At 49.6% G+C, this 16,169-nt stretch overlaps 1 protein-coding gene across 5 annotated transcripts in view; it reads right to left on the minus strand.

Moving 5' to 3' along the window:
• Positions 1-15,180, minus strand: part of ZZZ3 (zinc finger ZZ-type containing 3) — a 64,835-nt gene extending 49,655 nt beyond the window's left edge. For 2 of the 5 annotated variants that reach the window (XM_074265602.1, XM_074265598.1), the window contains exon 1: positions 14,412-14,562. The gene's annotated coding sequence lies outside the window, so the exon portion shown is untranslated. Of the gene's footprint in view, positions 1-11,458; positions 12,223-13,725; positions 14,144-14,411; positions 14,563-15,031 lie in introns of those variants that run through there. The other 3 variants (XM_074265600.1, XM_074265599.1, XM_074265601.1) reach the window with 3 other exon arrangements.
• Between the last annotated feature and the right edge of the window lie 989 nt (positions 15,181-16,169).

Here is a 16,169-nt window from a genome sequence, read left to right on the forward strand (position 1 = left end):
ATCAGATTGCATGCTCTCTTGGGGAGAAGGTAAGGAGGGGAAAAAGGAGAAAAATCCAGAATACAGAGTTTTGCAAAATGATTATACATGTATAATCTTAAAAAAAAAAAAAAAATAGATGATGGAGTTGATGAAATCCCCAAATGAGAACATAGGGAGCAATTGTGAAGAGGATCCAGGACAAAGCTTTAGAGGCCCCCTGGTTATGATATGAAAGACACAGCAAGAAACCTCAAGAGAAAAGTAGAGTTCTTTCCAGGAGAGCTAGCAATGGAAGAGGTGGCAGAGAATCAGATTTAGTCACTGAAAAGATCACAGTTAACTTTGCAGAGAGCATTCGGATAGAAGTGCTAAACTCTGGGGCCGTACCACTCTTGAGAGAGAGGACTCAAGTAATGATGTTCCTATGAGGTTTTCAGCTAAGTCAATATGCATGGTTTCTCTTTGGAGTTTAAAAAAACCAAAAAACCTGATTTAGAAGAGAGTGAGAAATGAAGTGGAGGAAGAAGATAGATTTTTTTTCCCAAGTAGTTTAGCCATGAAAGGAGGAGGATTTACACAAGATGAAACTTTTCAGGATAACAGAGAAAAATTATTTAAATCATATCTTTATGGGCAAGCTGCTGAGCAAAACTGCCTCTGATTTCTATTCTTCAAAGCTTTTCACCTCTATAGAGTATGACAGACTAAGTATTCATTTGGATGCAGATAAAAAAACAAAAGGGTAGTAGCCTAGGAAGTGATTAAAAGGTACTGCAGAAATGAAATGTATTCACTCAGGAAAGGGGATGTTCAGGAAGATACCCTTAAGAAGAACCCTGGAGTCAAGAACACTCAAGTCTCTCAACTCCAGCTAGCTGATCTTCTCAAAACATTGTCAGTTTACCTTAAGAACTCTTGTGACACTCCCCTAAAATCCTCGACTAGCAGCTCCGGGGAACCCCAGACCCAAGAAAAAGCCTCCTCTGTACAGGAGGGGCTGTGCCTGAATGGCTGCTATTATTAAACAGTTCAAATCCAGTTGCACATCCTTATTAGGTCTGTGCCCACTGATCAAGTCACTTTCTTATCTGTAAAATGGGTATCATGGTAGTCCCTACCTCCCAGGGTGGTTGTGAGGGCCAAAGGAGATAAGCAAAAAGAACTCATTATTTCTGTCTCTAAATCCTTTGAGGACAACACTTTCTCCCAGTACTTCTGACTCTCAAGCTAGGCATCATCCTGGATTCCATTAGAACCCAGCTGACAGGATCCGAAGATGTGGTTTTCTGTGAACAAAGTGGACTGACTTGTGAGCAGAAGCTCTTGCCGCATTGAGATCTCATCATCAACAGGAGGCATCTCTTTTAATTGGCTGAGCGTGTGACCTTATAGACCCAATATAAGGAGTGGGGACCAGGAAGTAGGGCAGGGGCAGGATGTGAACATGTGGAATAAAGATCTTGAGCTTGCATGCAATTGTCCTCGGCCAGAGAGCTCTGAAGACCTCTGATTGGGGTAAGATTGGTAAAGAACCACTGGGTGGGACAGTGGCCTGAGATTTCCTGAAGGCCTAGGTACTAGATGTGATAATCATAACCTCTGAGTGGGAGGATACAACTGGAGGCATTGATGGAAAACCAAGCATTGAAATCCCGAGAATAAAAAGCAGTCAATGGGACAGACACACAGCAGGACCTCGATGACAGAGCAGGTAAGGATTAAGCAGGACCCTAAGTATCCATCCATCACTTCAGAGCCTATGGTTCAGATTCCTGGCTAGTCCCTTAAAGACACCATGGGTCTCACACTTAACACCATATACCAAGATAAGATCAAAATAGGTTCATGATTTGGGCATAAAGAATGAGATTATAAATAAATTAGAAGAACATAGGATAGTTTGCCTCTCAGACTTGAGGAAGAGGAAGGAATTTGTAACCAAATAAGAACTAGAGATCATTATTGATCACAAAATAGAAGATTTTGATTGAATCAAGTTAAAAGGCTTTTATGCAAACAAAACTAATGCAAACAAGATTAGAAGGGAAGCAACAAACTGGGAAAACATTTTTACAGTTAAAGGCCTCATTTCCAAAATATATAGAGAACTGACTCTAATTTATAAGAAATCAAGCCATTCTCCAACTGATAAATGGTCAAAGGATATAAACAGACAATTTTCAGATGATGAAACTGAAACTATTTCTATTCATATGAGTGTTCCAAATCACTACTGATCAGAGAAATGCAAATTAAGACAACTCTGAGATACCACTACACACCTGTCAGATTGGCTAAGATGACAGGAACAAACAATGATGAATGTTGGAGGGGATGTGGGAAAACTGGGACACTGATGCATTGTTGGTGGAGTTGTGAAAGAATCCAGCCATTCTGAAGAGCAATCTGGAACTACGCCCAAAAAATTATCAAACTGTGCATACCCTTTGACCCAGCACTGCTACTACTGGGCTTATATCCCAAGGAAATACTAAAGAAGGGAAAGGGATCTGTATGTGCCAAAATGTTTGTGGCAGCCCTTTTTGCAGTGGCCAGAAACTGGAAAATGAACGGACGCCCATCAATTGGAGAATGGTTGGGTAAATTGTGGTATATGAAGGTTATGGAATATTATTTTTCTGTAAGAAATGACCAGCAGGAGGAATACAGAAAGGCCTGGAGAGACTTACATCAACTGATGTTGAGTGAAACGAGCAGAACCAGGAGCTCCTTATACACTTCAACAACAATACTGTATGAGGATACATTCTGATGGAAGTGGAAATCTTCAACAATGAGAAGATCCAATCAGTTCCAACTGATCAATGATGAACTAGCTACACCCAGAGAAAGAACACTGGAAAATGAATGTGGACTACTTGCATTTTTATTTTTCTTCCCAGGTTATTTTTACCTTTCTGAATCCGATTTTTCTTGTGAAACAAGAGAACTGTATCCCCCATTCAAGACTCAAAGCCCCAAAATTCTGTCCTGTGTCCTACTCTCTTTATACTTTTTGGTGACCTCATTAGCTACTTCAGGTTTAATTTTCATCTCTATGCCCCAGTCTCTCTTCTGGCAGCTTCCCTATTTCTCAAGAACCTGCTTCAGTCATCTAGATCCACTCTCCCCTTGTTTTGTCCTTGACTCCTTGTTGTTTGTTGTTCCTCTAGACAATACAGAGATTGGCCATTTCCCTCTCTGGTTCATTCTACAGATGAGGAAACTGAGGCAAACAGGGTAAAATGACTTTTCCATAGTCACCTGGCTGGGAAGTGTCTGAGGCCACGTTTGAGCCCAAGTTTTTCTGACTCCAGACCCGATGCTCTGTCCATTGAGTCTTCGAGCCACCCTTTACTCCCGGTTTATTTGCCAATCTTGCCTTTGTGACTTTAGTCTTCTATCACATGCTGTCTACTCCGATGGCCACTAGCCCCACCTGAGACCCTCTTCAGTCTCCCTATACCCCTAGCCCTCTCCTTTCTAATCCATCTATTCTCCACACAGCCACCAAAAGATTTTCCTAAAATCCTAACCAGGTCACTCCTTACTCACCACTCAAAAACCTCTAGAATCAATTAGAATCTTTGCCTTCAAAATCTGACCCAAATCTACATCAGTCTAATTCCTGCACTGCAGTCCAGCCAATCCGGGCTTCTAGCTCTGAGATTACTCTAGACCCTGCTTCCTCACCTGGCCCCAATATCCTCCAGACCTGAAATGGGCTCCCTCAGGCCAGTTTACTTCAAGCGACACTTTCTACATAACAGCCTGGCACAGCACAGCACCTTGCCCAGAAAAGGTGCTGTATGAGGGATTCTGTTCCCTCCCTAGGATACTTTTTTAAAAGTGTCTTTGATTTGTTTTGCGGTGTGTTTCTGTGCATGTGGACACTGGCTCCTCCCCGAACTGAAGCTCCTTCCTTGAGCCTGCTGACACCTTCAGCTCACAACATGCCCCAAATCTACTACCTTTGGCAAACAAAATGTTAGCTCTCTCCCATTCAACCAAGTCTAGGAGCATGTGAGGGACTGGCCCAAGGACAGAAAGGCAGTACACAGCCAGGGGTCTGGAGACAGAAGAAGGTTCCATTCCAGCCCTCCAACTGAGTGGTCAGTGTCCAAAGACCCCCAAAGGAGAGAATAGTTAAGTGGGGAGTTTTGATACTTAGCAGCCACATCTGTCTGACTCAAGAGATTTTCCCTCATACTCCACACCTGAAGCCTCTAGACATTTGCTCCTACCGTGTTCATACTTTCTAGGGAGCTACAATCTCCCAGAGCTCGTCTGCAAAGTCAAGTCTCCTCTAGGCACTGCCTTTTAATCCTCAGCATGAATATTCCTTAAAAAGTCACCAAGGCAAAACAAATTCCAAGTTTTCCCACTGGATATTCCCAGGAAAAACCAGTGACTAAATCATTTGTTCACAAGTCCTTATCAACAGCATTATCCCAGATTAGTTTAACCAAACTACAAGCTAGGGGCTTCTGCTCAAAGGTTCCATCGCCCACCCCCCACACCACCCTAGGGCTGCTGCTCAATCACTAGTCAGGAATGTTAGAGGGGATGGCCCTTCCTCCACCTCAGGATGCTGTGAGGCTCTGAATCCCTCACGGAACCTCTATTCTAGGGGGAGGGTCAAGTTTGCCAGAATCAGCTGTTGGCTAATGTTTAAAGGGAGGTATGCAAGTGAGAAAACAACCTTGAGGTTTTCGAGGTCCTTTACCCATGATCACCTTTTGCCTTTACTACAGCCTTGGCAGGAAGTGCTATTATTATTTTCATTTTTGCAGATGAAGAAAATGAGTCTGAGGTGAAATGACTGACCCAAAGTCATGCAGCCAAAGCACCAGAGACCTCGTCTGAACTTGCAGTGACTCCACACTGAAGCATCATACTCCAAGTGTTTTCGCTACTCAAAGAACCTTAAAACAAATGTCCAAATGGCATGTCATCATTTGTATATGTAACATGGTCCTTACTGCTTTGGGTGGGCATTGTAGAGGAGAGGGGAAAAAAAAACTTGAAAGTCATAAAATACGAAATGAATCCTCCCATTGGAGGAGAAATCAACTCCTATACTTCTATTGAGGAACTGTCCTGACAACTTTCTATTGACTTTTTCCTTGCCAATTTAAAAACTAAGTTACTAACCTCAGCCAGATGCAATATAAAACATGACCTATTCTCACATCACTGGTAAGGCTGGCTAGTTGGCAAAACCCATCTCTAATCCTCAAATAAAGTTCAGGTCATGGTGAGAAAGGATAAACACCATCCAACATTCTGTAAGTACAAAGTTCAGGGATCTGAAGCTATGTTTTTTTTAAAGTTCCAATTTCCCTTTTATTTTTATTTTTATTTTCCTGAGGCTGGGGTTAAGTGACTTGCCCAGGGTCACACAGCTAGGAAGTGTTAAGTGTCTGAGACCAGATTTGAACTCGGCCCTCCTGAATTCAGATCTGGTGCTCTATTCACTGCGCCACCTAGCTGCCCCCTAGTTTCCCTTTTATATTTAAAAGTGGATTCTATAACAAAGCAAGGCTGACTGGAGAACTTCCTATCTAATTCCTTATGAAATATAATTTTTGATGTTTTAATGATGCTAACGAAGGACAATATTTTTATTTACCTCAGTCATTTACTTCACTGGTCTGTAATAAACTAGATTATCTCATAGAAAATGAGTTTAACAACTTGCAAGTAAACTACAATTGAATCTGACCTTTTTCTCCAAATAAACATTTTTCTTTTTTACCTAGAGAAAAGCATTACACTAGATGAGTCTCAATCTGGAAATAACATCAAAAGATGGTGGGTTACTTGGAGCAGAAATCTCCACAAGTTAAAAGGGACTCCAATCTGCTGCAATAATAATACTAGCTTCTAGAACAGCCCTTGTAGCAGTCGGGATGACAAATGCAGAAACAGGCCCTATAGCTGAGAAGATGCACAGACACCTCTGCCAAATGCACTTTCTATCAAACACAAATGTTTGATCGGCAGGGGCCCTCTAGAGAGAAGAGGAGTCCATGTCAAAGAAATATCAAGGAAAGCAGTCACTTGGGACTGGCAAGAAAGCAAATTCACTTGGAGGAACAGAAGACCCAAGGCATCAAAGCAAAAAAAGGGAGGGAACAAAAGGGAAACAGCAAATCCAAATCTCCAATTACATTATAAAGCAGCCGTCATCAAAACCACCTGTTACTAGTTAAAGAAATGAAGCAAAACAATGTGAAGCTCAATAACCCAATATTCAATAAATCTGCTAAATATGCATTACCTAGGAAAGAATTCCTAATGTGAAAGTGGGAAAAACTGGAAAGCAGTCTTGAGGAAATTTAGCTAAAACCAACATCTTCCTCCATATTTCACAAACAATTCAAAGTGGATGTAACATGAATATTTCAGCTCACATCTTTTTAAAACTTTGTGTATTTTCACTGCTATGGGTCAGGAATAAATTCCTTACTAAAAAGGGGACAGACAATTACCAAAGAATGTAACATAGCATACAAAAGCTTTTTTACCAACCAAATGAACTAACCCCTTCCTCCAAGGTTACTAAAGCTTTTTTGATTACTAAATGCAGGGGTCTTTTCTTAATCCTCAATCATGACCTTTCTGCAACCAGCCCCCTATTAAACGTCCTCACAATCAACCACATGGAAAAATGCTCCAAATCATGAATATTAACAAAAAGGCTAATTCAAAGGATGCTCAGTTTCAACTTCACACCCTCCAAACTGGCCAAAATGAGAAAAAAGAAGCATCAGCTGTTCACCTGCCTGGCTGCTTCTCAAGCGCATCCTGCTGCTTCAGACTGGAAACCCTGAGCTCAATCTTCAGCCCATTTCTCAAATAAAGAGGTTCTGAACTCACAGAATCTCCATAACTGCATTTCATTATAAACTGCCTCTGATTGGAATGAGTAAGAGCTGATTTAAGGAGGGCAAACAAGGAATTCACCTCCTGGAGTTCCTCATCACCAGAACCCATCATTGTGCAAGATGAGCTTGCCCTGTAGCTCAGCCTTGCTCAGTTCCTCCTGCCTCCCTGACTGAAGGGATCCCCAAGCCTCTAAATTCCTTTTCTGTATTTGTATTCTCACCACCACCATCCTCCCCTCCCCCCCCAGCCTTAAGGACAGGGATGACCTTATTACTCTTTTCTTGACATCTGGTATGCAGTAGATGCTTAATAAATGTTTCCTGACTCTATTTTACTTCTAAAAATCCACAGGTAGTACAGTGGACAGAGCCCTGCACCTGGAGTCAGGAAAGCCTGAGAACAAATCGTCTCAGATACTGACCAGTCGTATGGCACTTGGGCAAGTCATTTAACTCCCATTTGCCTCAGCTTCCTCATCTGTAAAATGAGCTAGAGAAGAAACCAATCCAATCTCTTCCAAGAAAACCCCAAATGGGATCAAGATTCAGAACTGACACGATCACTCACCGAGTGCTTTAAGGATTGTTAAGCCTTTTACATGTGTTATCTCATCTGTTTTCAAGTACCTTTGTGAGAAAGGGTCTATGAGCATTATTTTTCCCATTTTACAGATGGGGAAACTGAGACTTTAAGTCATTTCAATCAATCAACATTCATTAAGTTCCTATTGTATGCCAAGCACAAGGAAAAGCACTGAGTATTTTAAAACAAGGCAAAAAGACACTGGCCCATGACCATACAAATAACCACTGAATTCAGTCCCCGGCACGGAATCTGCACCTGTTGTGTACAAAGCCCATTCTAGAAGATGGGCTTCAGCCTTCAGGAGGGCCCATTCTCCCTGACTCCAAACCCAGTGACCTTTCCACAGCTCTGGAGAAAGCCAGGCTGCCCGTCCATAGTATCAGAGCCACCTCATCCTGCCCCAGCAGAGGTCAGAACCTCCTCAATGACTCTGGGAAAACTAATTATGAAAGGGATGGTTCCTGAAAATCTGCAAAGTAATCAGTGACCACAGAAATTCTGCCAGTAAACACCACCAAAAACAGCTGGGCACATGACACTTGTTTCCTTTCCCAACAGGATACTAGATTGGAGGGGGAAAGTAGTCGTGTCCTTAGCAATGTTGACTATACTTAAGCCCAGCTTTTGAAAAAGTCCTTCATGCTCCGCTCATAGAAAATATGAAGAGAGGTTGGGGAACATCTGGCCTATGGGCCTACAAAGCCATTTGCTAAGGCAACCTCGGGCAATGATGAGCTAAAAGCTAGGTACCTCCCAGTGCTTGAGTTCTAGAAACTGATCATTTTCTTTGACCTGGGAATGATGTTATCATGATCCAAATGGCTCGATAGAAAAAGGGTTCCCCCCAAGCTTCAAAAATCTGCCTCGTCATTAACAACATTTTACTACTGACTTGGATGAAGGTAGAAATCACGTTGAATGAATTTGCAGAAAACTCAAAGCTAGAAGGGATGGCTTATGTTTTGAGACGACGGAGCCAAGTTCCAAAAAGGCCCTGACAGGCTGGAATAGAAGACCCAATCTAATCAAATGAAATTGAACAGTTCTAAGTTGGATTTCAAAAACAAGCCTGCGAAGTGAAGCCGGGAGCGGTATCGATGCAAAAAGACGTGGGGGTCTGCGGCCCCCCTGCAAGATCATTTAGGTTCCGAGTACGTAGCAGCCCCAGCACGGAGGCAGCATCCAAGTCAAGCCGGCACTGAGCGCTGGTGAGATCTCTGGAGGAGAGTTCACCTCTAAGCACCACGTCTCAGGAAAGAGGTTTCTTAGTTGAAGCCTGGCCTAGCCCGGGAAAAGGCCTCAAGATCACGCCCACGGACCCACGGAGGGCTGCAGGGAGGGAGAGGCTCAGCTCCAAGGGCCACCTCAGACTCAGAATCTTCTCCAGAGCCAGCGCTCTGTCAAGAGCCATGCTGAGTCAAGGGCTGAATAGGAAGGAGGGGGAAGGCCAAAGGGCACAGCTCCAACAGAACCCTCAGCTTCCTACAGCACGCAATCACGCAACAGATCAAGTCCACTAGGGCCGCCTCAGACAACAGCAGCAGCAGAGAGAGCGCGACCCACTACGAACTGCAGAGCAGACACTAACAGGGGACAGGAGGGGAGCTTTCCTCCAAACGCCAATCCTCAGGGGGATCTCGTGAGGTGTGTCATCTCCAGGGAACCGCACAACTGTAGGCTTAGAACTGAGAGGGATCCATCACCAAGGTCACAGACATAGTGCCAGCAGGGATGGAAAGTCAGATGCAGAAAAAGAAAAAAGCCTCAGGCAGACACGGCAGAGCCTGCAGGATTTGAATCCAATTCCATATCTTCCAATCTTGCATTCTCTCTACTGAGTAAGGAACTGCAGGTCACTTGAAGGGCAATGGAGAAATAGGAGAAGGGTTAGTGAAAAGGGAACAACCCAAGCCCAGCACTCTAACCCTAAATGACAGGAAAAAAGTTCCAATAATCACAAAGTGCCCACCCTAAAGTTAAGAGACCCAGAATTAGGTCAGAGTCCCTGAGAAGACAGAAAGCCAGGAGGCCAAAAGGCTGAAACGGAAGCGGCATCAGAGGATCCCAGCCTCAGGGCAGACGTGTCAAATGGCCCAGAAACTCCAAGGAGTAAAAGACGGTCTGCAGGGAAGACCAAACTCTCAAGCCAGGAAAAGAGACTTTTCCGGGGTCCAGGATTTAGCATCTAATAAATGCTTTCCTTCTGCCTCTAGAGTTCAAGGCAAAGGAAATCTGACAGTCAACTCACACTCAATGTGCATTCGTGTGCCAGGAGCCGAGCCAAGAAAGGCAAATGGGGAACATGCAAACAAACAACTGAGCGCCAACAAACACATCAGTCAACAGAGGGAAGACGGATGGAGAAAAGCTCGACTGGAGGAGGTGTGATTTTAGCCGGGACCGAGAGGGTGATGGGGAGGGACAGCACATTGCACATGGGGAAGAGTCAGAAAAAGACTTGGGTTGTCCCTGGATCACAAAATATGGGTAGGAAGTCTGGGTGGGGGCTCAGATTCTAAAGGGCTATGAATGCCAAAACAAGAGTTTTGTGAGGAGTGCCAGAGGAAGTGTCACAGCCAAGCCTGTGGTTAGACATCATCACCTTCCAAGAAAGGAAATGACTTTCCCTCCCTTTTGAATTTTAGCAGTGAATTTGAGGAAAAGAATGAGGCTTAGATTAACAGGAAACCAGCCAAGAACTATGTACAAAAAACCCAAATCATCTTGGGAGTGCAGACACCCCAGCCTCCTATCCCCTCATCCACCCCAGTCACAGGACACCCTGCCAGGGGCACTCTCAACATTTCAATGCCCACTTTCTCCTCATCCTCACACCAGAACGCCAGACTCTGCTGAGAGGGGAGCTTTCTTCCACCCTGTGGGCAATACCACCAGCCCCTTGCCAGAGCCCTGGCACAGCTTGAATTTGAATCCCAAGGGCCTGACGGTGATAAATCTTGCATTCATTACTTAGGGTCAAAAGTTAAAGGGATTTAAGGAAGACCTACCAGAACACTTAGGAGGCAGGAACATGCAACAGAAAATGTGCCTTAAGGTGGCTTCTCTGCTCTTCTCCCTCCCTCGCCTCCAGCTGCCATGATATCCGGTCCGGTCTGACCTCCCACACAGTTCTAATTGTCATTCCCCTCTTCCAGGCACTTCCAGACTGCTCAGAAGAGAATCAGCACTTATACAGCCCCTACCGGGTGCCAGGGATTAGACGTTCCACACTTTCTACAACTATGACCTCACTGGCTAGTTCCTAGAAATTCAGCAAGTCCAGCAGTGCTACTACTCAGCTTATATCCCAATGATCTTAAAAGGGAAAGGAACCTGTATGTGCCAAACTGTTTGTGGCAGCCCATCCATTGGGGAATGGCTGAATAAACTGTGGAATATATTATGGAATATTCTTGTTCTATAAGAAATGACCAACAGGATGCATACAGAAAGGCCAGAGAGACTGACAGGAACTGATGCTGAGTGAAATGGACCGGATCAGGAGATCATTCTCTACTTCAACAACAACACTGTACGAGGATGTATTGTGATGGGCGAGGCCCTCTCCAACAATGAGATGAACCAAATCCGTTCCATTTGTTCAGTAATGAACTGAACCAGCTACACGCACCGAAAGAACTCTGGGAAGAGTGGGAACCACTCCATAGCATTTCCAATCCCTCTTTTTGTCCACTTGCATTTTTGATTTCCTTCTCAGGTTAATTTTACACTATTTCAAATTGCGATTCTTCTTTATTCAGTGTTAGGGTTCTCACACTAAGTCAGTGGAATGGAGAGAGACAAAATTATCGAATTTAGCGTGGTTCAGTATGATTGATCTGATCCTACAAGATGTTATGGGCCAGAACTTGAAACAAGGAACTAAGTGGAACTGAGGAGACAGTGATTTTATCCTACAACAAATAATGGTTTCCTAATGACATGATGATTGGCCCGTGCTGTAAGGAGGAGGTGTCAGGGCCAGAAAAGACAAGCGCACCAGAAGCTCTTCGGAGGCCGAGACAGATTCATCCCATCGTCCGCCTTTGTTGTGGCTGGAGGCTGAAGTACAAATTCAGGTAAATAGAATAAAACCAAGATTTTTCCACTTTTCAGTTCTATCTTATTTCTCTGGCATCTGTGATTTGACAAAAATAAATTTTCCAGATGATTTTGGAACGTTATCCTGGAACATAGAAACTAATTTTTTTTTCTTTAATGATGATATTTTAAAATGTTATCACTCCCCAGACTTCCAAAACCAAACCAAACCAAACCACAAGCCTATTCTTAGTTCTGGGTTATGATGACCATAATCAGGAGAGCTTAGCTTTCAGCTGGTCCAATACATCGGGCATGAGCAAGCTGCGACTGCTAGAGTAAGTGATTTAATCAAATGACGTACAGATCAACCGTGGTACTAGGCTATAGGGCTCAGGTATGTCCCTATCTACTCAAAAAAAAGCAAAAAACTAAAAATAATAAAAGTAAGCCCCACAATGTTTCCTAGAGAAGTTGACAGCCTGTGCTGGACATGACATTAAGCATTGGGAAATTCAGCAGAATTAAAACGAAGCATAACTTCTTCCACCTCGAAGTCAGAGGCAGTTTACTGGAAGCAGTTTGCGACCCGCACCTAGGTTTGTTGTTTAGTCAGTATTACAGCCCGGGTGAGCCGATGAGCACCAGGCTGAGGCCGTACTCTGAAAGGGGAATCCTGGCCCCCAGTCTTGGGAAGTGTTACCGATTCTCCTGGGGGGAGGGGTCCCCAGAAATGTGGCCACAGCCTGGTAAGAAGGGAGAACGTCCACCTAGTGAGGCCCAGAGAATCCCCCCCCCACCTAGACTTACTTCCTTAAGGAGGGGGAAAGGAAAGCACTTACTAAGCACCTACTATGTGCCAAGCCCGGGTCAAGTACTTTACAAGGGATTTCATTTGGCCCTCGCCACCACCTGGGAGGTCTGTGCTTCCTCTCACCCACATGTCGCAGAGGAAGAAACTAAGAGGAGTCAAAGCTGGACTCGGCTCTTCCTGCGAAGCCCGGCCAGGGCGCCTTCTCTCCCCCCAAATCAAAGCCCTCCCAACTCGGCGGCCCAATGGCTAACATCCCGGCCTGGCCTCTTCTGAGGGGGGCTCCAGTCTAGAGCGTGTGCGTGCGTGAGAGAGCGCGCGCTCAGCCTGGAGAGGAAAAAAGGGCAGAGTCCCACAAATCAGCAGTTTTTGTGTCCAAAAGGTTTAAAAGTTCTCTGGGAAACGTCAGAGAAAGGGCTGAAAGGGAGCCCAAGTCTCCCCGGCAGCCGTTCCCAGTCACTTCCATAGGGCACCGGAGTGGAACGGCTCTGCTCAAAGCAGGCAGGGGCACGGGCGGAAGAGGCCTGAGGGCAAAAGGGGCTCCCGAAGCAAACCTTCCCCGTCCCGCCCACCTTCCGGCAGTGACAAAGGGCAAAGACTCAGGTCTCTAAGAGGCGAGGAGAAAAGCCTCCTGCCCGGTGGATCCCACCCCGGGACCGCTCTCTCACCCTCCCCAGGGACACCCCTCTGCCGGGCCCCACACACTTTCCAGAGCTTTCCTCCCGGTTCTGACGACGCTGAGGCTGGTCCGTGCGGACCCCAGGACCGGTGAGGGCCTGGAAGCCCTTTCCCAACCACTGTAAATAAGGGAAGCTTCTGGGGACCCTCCAGCACCGGCCCTGGGGCCCTGGGGAGGGGGCGCCTCCAGCACCGGCCCTGGGGAGGGGGCGCCTCCAGCACTGGCCCACGGGCCCTCGGCCCCGGGGAGGGGGGGCTCTCGCTTTTGGAGAGGGACTGCTGGGGCTTGCAGAAACCCCTAGGCCCCGGGGGCGGGGCAGAGCTGACACTGATTCTGGACACACTCACTTGGGGGTCTGCCTGGCGCCCCCTCCCACGAGGAGGGTCCCTGAGCCAAGTTCGTTCTCAAGCATTTAGGGGGGCCCCGCCGGGCCAGGCGCACCCCCCTTCCACGAGGGCTGCCTCAGTTTCCCCATCCGGACGCAGTGACAACATTTGGAAATGACACGCGGGGCACGTGGCAGCTCCAGCCCCGGACGCTCGCCCGCCCCCTCGGCGTCCAGCAGGCGCCACATAGGTCGTCCCTCGGCCCCGTTCGCCGCCCCGACGGGCACGTGGGAGGGGCCGCGGGGGGGAGGGGGGTGCTGCGGGGGCGGGGACGAGGAGGGGGGCACCAAGCCCGCAGCGACGCCCGCCGCCGCCTCACCGGGGGCCGGTCGCACGCCCCCGTCACTTGCCTGCTCCGGAGACTCGCGGGCTCCCCAGGCCCAGGGAAGCCCGACAGCGCCGCCGTCCAGGGCCCCGGTTTCGGGTAGCCCCCTCCCGCGAGAGCCGGGGGCGTCTCGCGAGACCGCCTAGTCCCTCGAAATCTCGCGAGGCCGGGCCGAAGCCAACATGGCGGCCGGAGCGCGACTTCCGAAAGGGATCAGCCTGTCACGGGGGGGAGGCAGCGGCAGGGGCTCAATTCCAAGGAGTCACGGCAGGCGCTGGGTCGCAGGGTCGTCGGAGTTCAGTCCCGAGAAGGACGGTGGGGGGAGGCGGGGGAAGAGCAGAATATGCGCGACGCACGGGCGCAGCGGCTTTTAAGAACTTCAGCACCCAAGTTTCACGTCAACCCAGCTGGGCTCGACGTATCACGTGGCCGTCAGGGGCCGCGAGCGCATCACGTGGGTCTTGGCCCAGCGAGCGCCGAGCGCGCGCCCAGCACCCCGCCCCCAAGCGCGGCGGCGGCGCAAGTTTGTGCGCGCGCATCCCGCCCCACGTGGGGACATCGCCACTCAGACCCGTCTCCCTCCCTCTCTTCCTCTCCCGTCTTCTCCCCTCCCGGGATTACGCGCCGCAAATCCGGGTCCCACGGCCCCTCCCCCTCCCTCCAACGCGTTCCCTCGCCCGCCACGTGCCCCCAGCGGTTCCCCCTTCTCACCTCGGGAGCTGCGGAGCTGACGGGAGACAGCGGCCGGCGGGCGGCCCGTGGCCCTGGCGGTGGCCGAGAGGGAGGCCGCCCCCGGAAGCTCGGCCGGCCGCCGCACCGCGGCCCCTGCGCGCCTGCCCGCCCGCCCGGCGGCGCTTCCAGGTGGGCCCGCCTCCCGCTCCTGCCACTTCCCGCGGCCTCCCCCGCGCCTCCTTCCGGCCCCTCCTTGTCCCCTCCTCCCTCCCCTCTCCCCGGCTCGGGTCCGCGGGTTCGAATCCCGAGTGCCCGGGCAGCCGCGCCCAATTACTGATGGAGGCCGCGGCCGCCCCCGCGGGCCGAGCCCACTCGGGCGGGGTGACCTCCTTCCGGGGCCCACCCTGGGAATCCCGGTTGTGGACCCGGAGACGGAAGCCCCGCGCTTCCCCAGACCAGAAAGGCCCTGCCCTCGGGAAACCTACATCCGGCCGCCTGGGGGCGCCACTAAGCCCGAAAGGCCCCGGGTTCGAGTGCAGCGCCCCTCCCCCCGCCGGCCCAGTTTCCTCCTGGGGGAAAGTGATCCCGTCCCCAGTCCCGGGAAGTTCGCGGGAAACTGGGGACAATGTGACCCCTCCCTTGGAGGCGCCTGCGCTTACTATAATGTAGCTGCCCCAGGAGCGCTCCCTTCCCGTCGGCCCCCGCCTCCTCCGCCTCTTGGGGACCCGGAAGAGCCCCCAGATCCATGGGCCTGCTTGTCAGGGGGCGGCAGCCCGCGCGAAATGTGCAAGGCCAGAGGGCCCCCCCCGGGGTGCAGAGGAGACCCCCCCCCACGTCCGGGCGTGCGGAGGGGCGGGGGTGGAGCCAGGCGCTGGAGCCCGTCCTCTCCTCCGAACGGAATTTAAATGCGCAAAACACCGCCCAGGGCCATAAAGGAGCCGGGTTGGGAAGCAGCTCTCCAGACCTTTGAAAGACACATGCACGTCCCCACGTAGGGAAGCCCTTCCTCACTCCCGCCCTGCTCTGGGGACAGAGCCCCGAAGCCACATGAACGAGGGGGCCTTCCCTCGGAGCCAACCCGCGAGTCCGAGCTGGGGCTGGAGAAGGCTTCCTCGGGCTCTCTAACCACACCGCCGCCTGCCTGAAATCTTTCCCTGTCCTCCTTGTGGAGGGGCTGTCGAAAATCCATTTTTTAGAAAACTATTCGGCAAAATTGGAAACACTGAGGTTGGGGGAAGAATTTGTACCCAAAGTGGGGAGGCGGCCATCCAAAAAGAAAGACCGGATGAGATCTAAAATGACAAGGCGCAAGGTCGCTGCAGCTAGACTGCCTGACGGCCCCAAACCAAGCATCTTCCGGAATGGTCCCGGGACCGAGAGGCCGGTGTCGCTTAGAACCCCGGGAGCGTGGGATGTCTTACTTGGGAAGTGCTTAGAATGGACCAAGCGCCGGGCTAGAGAGCCAAAGAGCTTTATCACCCGGCTCTCCATCCCCCGCTCCAGGCGGCCCTAATTCTTCCCTTAGCGCGGCTGCCTGTCGGTGGAATGGAGGACACCCTCCGGGAGGACCGGGCCGGCTTCTGCCCCGGCCCCGCCCGCTGCCTCCTAACTGCTTATAGGCTGCCGGCTCACTCTCCGGCCTGGAGTGCTCCCGTTCCCCGGTCCGCTTGCTGCGGTGGCTCCAGGGCTGCTCCAAGCGCGGAACTCGAAGGATGGCTTTCCCAGGGCTGGTGCTCTCCGCAGCAGGCGCCCCCTCCCTCCCAGAAGGGGCATTCCCTCATCTGGGTACGGAGCGTT

Source organism: Sminthopsis crassicaudata, chromosome 4, assembly GCF_048593235.1.
Source record: "Sminthopsis crassicaudata isolate SCR6 chromosome 4, ASM4859323v1, whole genome shotgun sequence".
In the NCBI taxonomy this organism is placed as follows: Eukaryota; Metazoa; Chordata; class Mammalia; order Dasyuromorphia; family Dasyuridae; genus Sminthopsis; species Sminthopsis crassicaudata.